This window comes from Mercenaria mercenaria, unplaced genomic scaffold (genome assembly GCF_021730395.1).
Source record: "Mercenaria mercenaria strain notata unplaced genomic scaffold, MADL_Memer_1 contig_3222, whole genome shotgun sequence".
Taxonomy (NCBI): domain Eukaryota; kingdom Metazoa; phylum Mollusca; class Bivalvia; order Venerida; family Veneridae; genus Mercenaria; species Mercenaria mercenaria.
The window spans coordinates 1-8,023 of record NW_026461342.1 but is presented as its reverse complement, the minus strand read 5'-3'; positions in this window follow the sequence as shown (position 1 = coordinate 8,023).

The following is an 8,023-nucleotide window of genomic DNA, read 5'->3' as shown; positions in this document are numbered from 1 at the left end:
TTCAAACTTGACCTAGATTTTATCAAGGCAATAATTCTGACCAAGTTTCATGAAGATCAATTGAAAAATACTGTCTCTATCGCATACACAATGTTTTCCTTTAATTTGACCTATGACCTACATTTTGGCCCCAGCTGACCTATATTCAAACTCGACCTAGATTTCATCAAGGCATTGTCATTCTGACATAATTTTATGAAGATCAATTGAAAAATACAGCCTCTATCGCATACACAAGGCTTTTCTTTGATTTGACATAGTGTCCTAGTTTTTGACCCCAGAAAAACCATTTTCGAATTTGGCCTAGATTTCATCAAGATAATCATTCTGACAAAATTTCATGAAGATCAGTGGATAAATAAAGCCTCTATCGCATACACAAGCTAAATGTTGACAGACGACAGATGCCGGACATCGAGTGATCACAAGAGCTAAAGAAAAAAGAGTACAAATATGCCCTAAAGAGTAAACAAAATAGTTGGGAATAAATTTATTTCAAGGTAAATACAGTATTACAGCAATATAAGTAAATAAAATGCATTTTTATATTTTACCTCTAGAACTTCTATAAAAAACTTGAAAAAGTTAACTTCACAACGCGACAGTTTGCACAGCCAGACCAGGATTCGAACCTGGAAACTCCCCAAAACACAAGTTACCATACGTAATTTCCTCAATTTTGGGTTGCTCTGCCAATTGAGCTATCTGGCCAGTGGAACTGCAATATCCTAGCAATATCACTTAAGATAAATGTTCGACTTGCGGTTTTTAAAGCTGAAAGGGAGCATGAAAATGTGAAAACAAGAGGACCATGAAGGCCCTGTATCGCTCACCTGACATTTTGACCTAAAGATCATCAAGATTAACATTCTGGCCAAGTTTCATTAAGATATGGTCATAAATGTGGCCTCTAAAGTGTTAACTAGCTTTTCCTTTGATTTGAACCAGTGACCTAGTTTTTGACTCCACATGACCCAGATTCAAACTTGACCTAAAGATCATCAAGATTAACATTCTGACTAAGTTTCATGAAGATACAGTCATAAATATGGCCTTTAGAGTGTTTACAAGCTTTTCCTTTGATTTGACCTAGTGACCTAGTTTCTGATCCCACCTGACCCAGATTTAAAGTTGACCTATTATTATAAAGATTAACATTCTGACCAAGTTTCATTTAGATATGGTCATAAACGTGGCCTCTAGAGTGTTAACTAGCTTTTCCTTTGATTTCAGCTGGTGACCTAGTTTTGTTTTTACATGACCCAGATTCAAACTGGACCCTGAGATCATCAAGATTAACATTCTGACCAAGATTCATGAAGATATAGTCATAAATGTGGCCTCTACAGTGTTAACTAGCTTTTCCTTTGATTTGACCTGGTGACCTAGTTTTTATTCCAGATGACCTAATATCAAACTTGTCCAAGATTTTAATGAGGGTAACATTTTGACCAAGTTTCATTAAGATCGGGCCAAAATTGTGACCTCTAGAGTGTTAACAAGCTTTTATTTTGATTTGACCTGGTGACCTAGTTTTTGACTCCAGATAACCCAATATCGAACTTGTCCAAGACTTTATTGAAGGTAACATTCTGACCAAGTTTCATTAAGATTGGGCCCAACTTGTGACCTCTAGAGTGTTAACAAGCTTTTCCTTCGATTTGACCTGGTGACCTAGTTTTTGACCCCAGATAACCCAATATCAAATTCATCCAAGATTTTATTGAGGGTAACATTCTGACCAAGTTTCATTAAGATTAGGCCAAAATTGTGACCTCTAGAGTGTTAACAGTCAAATTGTTGACGGACGGACGACTGACGACGGACGACGGACACAGGGTGATCACAAAAGCTCACCTTGAGCATTTCGTGCTCAGGTGAGCTAAAAATGGTAATGGGGATATTTAGTAATCATTCAAGTTTTCTATCAAGTCAACTCTGTATATAAGCTGATTTTAACACCTTTTTTTTCTACTGAGCCTGCTGAAATTCTCTCAAAAATATTAATTAAAATCCTTTTTTAATATTTAAAACAAGCACTGTCACAAATAAATACAAATTATGTTAGAAAAAAGTTTGTTTCCGATATCCCGACCTACCCTAAATTTTTGGCCAGACCCTAATTCTTTTTCATTGCCTCGAAGAAGTATTTTTTTTTTTGTTAATTAATGTTTTAACAAAAAGTTGAAAAACTGCACTTCTTATGTTTTAAACATGGTCAGTGATGTTAAAAACCAACTTACTCAGGGAAAAATCAGCAGGGGCTAAGGGTGTAACGATACATCGAAATTCATTTTATCATAATACATCAGTTTGGCGATAGGCATATCGTATCATAGGCCTGTTATTTCGAAATTCATTTTATCTTGATACATCAGTTTCGCGATACGCGTTACGTATCGAATCATAGGTCTGTTTAACAATACAGAAACGATAAGTGAAAACTAGAAATATCGCATGATATCTTTCATACAATCAGTGTTAAAGATACTAACTAAAGAAATGTATCATTTATTATAGTTTCTTAAAATTTCAAGTACTTTCCAAGAGTAGAGACATTGGTTAATTTTTATTTTGACACATAAATGCTTACTTACGATACTCAATTCGTATCGCGATATGTACTGTATCGTTGCATCTGTATCACGATACATATTGTATCGTGAGACTAGCATATTGTTACACCCCTAGCAGGGGCCCAGTAGCCCATGGTTCCTAGATTCTGGGCTGGGACCCTAAATTGTTGGAGAAAATGCCCATATACCTAATGTTAAATATTTATTTTTGACAGTCTGTGCCCCTAAATAAAAATAGCTAGTTTATATCTCTGTTACTGATGCTGTAAAGGAATAACTCCCTTATTCGTATTTTTGTACACAAAAATAGTTTCCGAAAGGTCCCACTTAATAATAAAATTCAGAAAATGTTTTTTAAAAAATTACTGACCAGCTACCTACCTATTTTTTTAGCATGTTCCTGGAAACATTTTTTTGGCCTTACAGTACATGTATACCTAAATTGTAGTCATACAGGGTATCTTAAATACTATATGATTTTTAAGACGGGAAAGTGTGCAGATTGGAAATTATACACTGTTTTTCAAAGTGAAAGTACCTAAGTGTATTTGAATGGGACTAAAACTACATTTTCATTTTTCATCGAGTGGGTGCGTAATCTCCCTGGGAGGTCAGGGCAGTTGTTAAAAACTATGGATATCTTCAAATAAATCAAATAAATGTAGCACAAAATATGCAATTATAGCTGCTGTCACTCATGCAGAAAAACCTGAAAAATGTGTTAGTGTTATAATCTAGGGCCTATATAAATCTTTATCACTTTAATTTTATGACAAAAGCACAATTCATTTGTCATTCAATACATTCATACACTTACAAGAGTCCAAAACACAATTTTCGTCTTGTAATCAAAACTAGCAGAAAAGTAGTGGTTGATATTTATCATCAGGAAGTGCATGTATGTACCAGAAGACAGCGAGTCAAACTTTTTCACGAGGTCTCAAATCTCCCATTATCTGGACTATCATTGGACCTTATAATAAGACGAAATGCCCCTCTTGGGCAGGACATTGGATTATGTTTAAAAATAATTCGCTTTAATAATTGGAAAAACCTTAACAGCGCCACCTGCCAGTGTAACATATGTACATGTGTAGTAAATTCGCGCTGTAAGTCACATGGTCTATTCTAGGATTTCTTCGTTTTAAAATATAGGGCCTATACTCTGTACAGTACATATAAGGACCATCCATGATTTCAAAGATTTTTCTATCTATAATTTTACAGAACATACAAAATCCAAGACCTGTTATCTCTTTAGACAAGCAAGTACGTCGGATTATTTCGACTATCTATCTTTATACTGCCTCGCGCCTCTTGTTATCAGGAAGTATGTACAAGAGAAAATTCTCTCCAAGACACCGAGTCAAAAGTTCTGATGCGGTCTCAAATTGATAAATTAAAATGCCTAATGTTTCAGTAACTGCAGGACATTGGGATATGTTCATAAATAGCTTCATTTAATAATTGGAAAAACCTTACACAGCGCCTCCTGCCAAAAGTAGCATATGTACATGTATGTGTAGTAAAATCGCGCCAAAAGTCACGTGGTCTATTATATACACTATTCCATCTTCAAAAACTTCACATTTATACACATTAAAAATGATACTTTGACTGCAACTCACCTCTATAAACCTATTAAAATGCGTAACTAAGCAAAAAGTCTTTTAAAGCATGCTATTTATTTATGTTTCCTATTGATAGTGTAAGTAGGTCATCACTTAGGGTGACTCGCTATGAGTTTGGTTTATTCTAAAATTTAGATCAACGCATGTGAATTGGCACTCAAAGTGCATAGTTATCAAAAACAATATTGTTGGTACCAACTTACCTTGTTCTTTACAAATCCACTTCAAAATATCTTAATAAGAAAAGACGTTACACTGACTACACTTTATGTACAGCAAGAATGACATAATTTCACTGCGCATGCGCGAATGGCCCTGTGCGAATAATTTGAAAGGCTGGAATTGATCAAATCCGATTCAATATAATGCAAATTCTGCAAATATTGCAAAATATAAACCAGAAGGAACAAAATTAAATAATATCAATTCCATTATTGTTGCGATTACACGTTAGAATATTCACTTTCTGAGTGTCAAACGAAAATGTAACAGAAATATGACTCGAAGGGAAAAAAATGTCAAATCCGAACCCATGGCACATTCTTAAACCACCTCTATATGCCCGGCCCTGATGGGCCGTGCAATAACTGTATCGGTGCGATTTCAAACTAAAATAAATGTCCATCGTAGTTATCAGAACTCTTTATAAAACGCAAAATTAACAATGCGATTTACGTAAGAGGCTTTCCAGATAAAATTCTTGAAATAATAAACGCACTGAATCCGGAAAAAAAAAGATATTTCCTTAGGATGTCAATGATGATTTGACTTTTCATTGTATGTCTATGGACTTTAGAAATAAAACGGAGTGTAGCAGTAAAAATAATTGTCACATGTTTGTCGTTGCGGTAGTGATATAAAGCCATTAAATAAACTTAAAAGTACACTAGTATAGAAAAAGCTTTGACGTTGATGTAATTTATAGTATAGGAGGCTTTGGTCAATTGTCTTGTTTATAATAATAAAAGAAAGTAGAATGTTATATAAAGAATATTACATTTGTGACTTACCACATTGAATTTATTAAAGTCTTTGAATAAAATTGATAAAAGGTTCGGTAGAGACTCGCATTTTAGTATTTTATTCAACTCCTTTGATAAATTCATATGAAAATACACTCATGTAATATCCCCTATAAATTACACGTTGACGTCATCTGTGTTAAATAATTCCACGCAATATTTTACTAGTATAATAACACTTACGTTAAGAAAGAAGTAATTTCCGGATTTCTAAGAAGAAAAAACTAACGAAAGATCTTTACATCTGTGTCTTTATTCAGTTTATCAACATCATTTAATAAAAATGATGAAATGATCAAACGAGCATGGCATTTTAATATTTTATTCAACTCGTTCAGCAAATTCAATATGAAAAGACATTAAAATCCTCTAGTTATTTTTGGTAGCAACACAGCAGAGGTGAAGAATGTAAAGAATGTCTTTTCTTCAAGCCTGTAAATTAATTTTACTGTCTTTAGAATCAGTAACAAAGTTCTTCTACTGAAAATTGTGTTGCAAAATAATCTATTTTTTAAAGGAAACTTAGCGTTATTATTAGACGTGATAGAGAAAAATATTATGCACTGAAACTTCCCACAACCTATTAGACTTGATGTTACACATGGCAAAACTAATCATGTACCAGTAGGTGTGGCTTAAATTTAATGCATGCTTGCCACTGACCAGGGTTAGTTAGTTCTATGATAGTCGTGAATTGCAGTTCTAGAAGCACTGTAAATAAACCAATATAAATCAACAACCGATACATTAAAATGAATAAACAGCGACAGGGGGTACATATTGCTATAATTGATCGAATATATTTACAGGATTAGTTTATATAATAAGCGTAAATGAACTAGACAGCAGCAATCTAGTAGTCACGAATAATCAAGTAGTCCTTCATAACGATATCGTTATCACAAAATAATGGATCATTTAGTTTATCAGAATAAAAAAGACAGTAACTGTGTTGCTGTGCTATTTGTAATTATGATACACATCTGGAATCAAGCCATTATTTTATGTAGTCTTTAAGAGTCAATCATTTTATTAAAAGGTATCTCCTGCTTCTCGTGATGTGTTTTTTACTATAAACTCGGAAAACTCGCTTAAATTTTCATAGACGCAGCGTAACATACTGAAGAATTGGGCAAAAATCGATTCTAGTATCTTTCCTTGTTTATTGAGATCAACGCTATACCTTGTTGTCTCCCTTCGACCGTCTAGCTAAATATCGATCACTATCGGATATTTTTTAGCGAGTGTTGCAGATCGTTATGGTTCGGCTATCTCCGCTTATCGTATCACGGGAGGTGTCGATCATAAAAAAACAAGGATTATAGATTAGAGATCTCCTGTAAAAACGTAGTGGGAAGGGAGATTTATTTTACACCAATTTTAAGTACCGGCAAAACAACAACAGCAAATATAGTCATCAACTTGTTTTAATTCTGTTTTTCATTAATGTAAAATACGGAACGAAAAAAGAAGACACTACGTTATTTATTCTTTTATTTTGCATAGTCAAAGAGCTATAAAAAAGTGTTTTAAACTTCTTTGGCATAGTATTATTTATTTTTAATGCTACATTTCAGGAACATTGCAAAATTCAGAATGTGTCAGCAAAACCACTTCTGTAATTGTTGGTGTGATTTTGGGAGTGATAATTATTTTGACAACAATATATGCAAGTTATTTAACAGTGGTTATTAGAAGAATAAAAGGTAATAGTCTTTCTCATATATTTTCTTGGCCAGTAATTTAATGCCACCAGTTTTGAATAAGAAGTTGTGCTGTAAAAAATAAAATACAGATTTTAGGTTTTCCTAATTTTAATATTCCACATAATGATGGTAAAACTCTAGAAATACCCAATCAATCTTAAAGTGGGTATATTGTAATCCAAAGAACCATTTTCGTATTTATTATATCATTAATTTTATGCATCTGTTAACAATCTATTTCTCGGAGTCACAATATTTCTAATACACTAATTTATATATTATCCAGGTAATAAGTTAAATAACGTAGTACTAAGTAAGTCACTCTAAGTTCGTCCAAAAAGATTATCCACGAATAAATGTGCCATTTTCTTTCCTTTCAGATAGAAATCAACATTGTGCTAGATGTATAATGCTGTAAGTTATTTGTTTGCAAAAAAAAATAATCTAAGGTAGACAATGGATTAAATATATCGTATATTTATACGACGTAATCCCATTTTAAAAATATTCCCCTCATTTTAAAAATTACGGTGGCACAAAGATGACATAGATGTTTTTATATTACTACGAGCGCACGTACCAGTATATTAAAAACATCAGCGCATATATCAGTACGTGCGCCTGTTCTAGTATAAAAACATCTTCGCACGTATAAAGTAATACGTGCGCACGTAAAATGTTATACATGCGCCGATTTTTCATACCAGTACGTACTCAGACGTCTTTTAAACTTACATGTGCGCTAATGTTTGTTATACCAATACGTACGCAGACGTTTTTTAAACTAAAGCGTGCGCACGATTTAGCTATTACATGCGCACATAATAAGTTAAACGTTTGCAGGCGTGTTTAAACTAATGCGTGCGCACGTAATAAGTTATACGCGCACAGATGTTTTTATACTTAAATGTGCGCTGAGGTTTTTTATACCAATACGTGCAGTGATGTTTTAGCTATTACGTTCTCACGCAATAAGTTATACGTGTGCAAAAGATTTTTCTTCTTTTTATATGTATATATATATATATATATATATATATATATATATATCGTAAAATTATAAAATGACTTCACACGCTCGCTTAGTT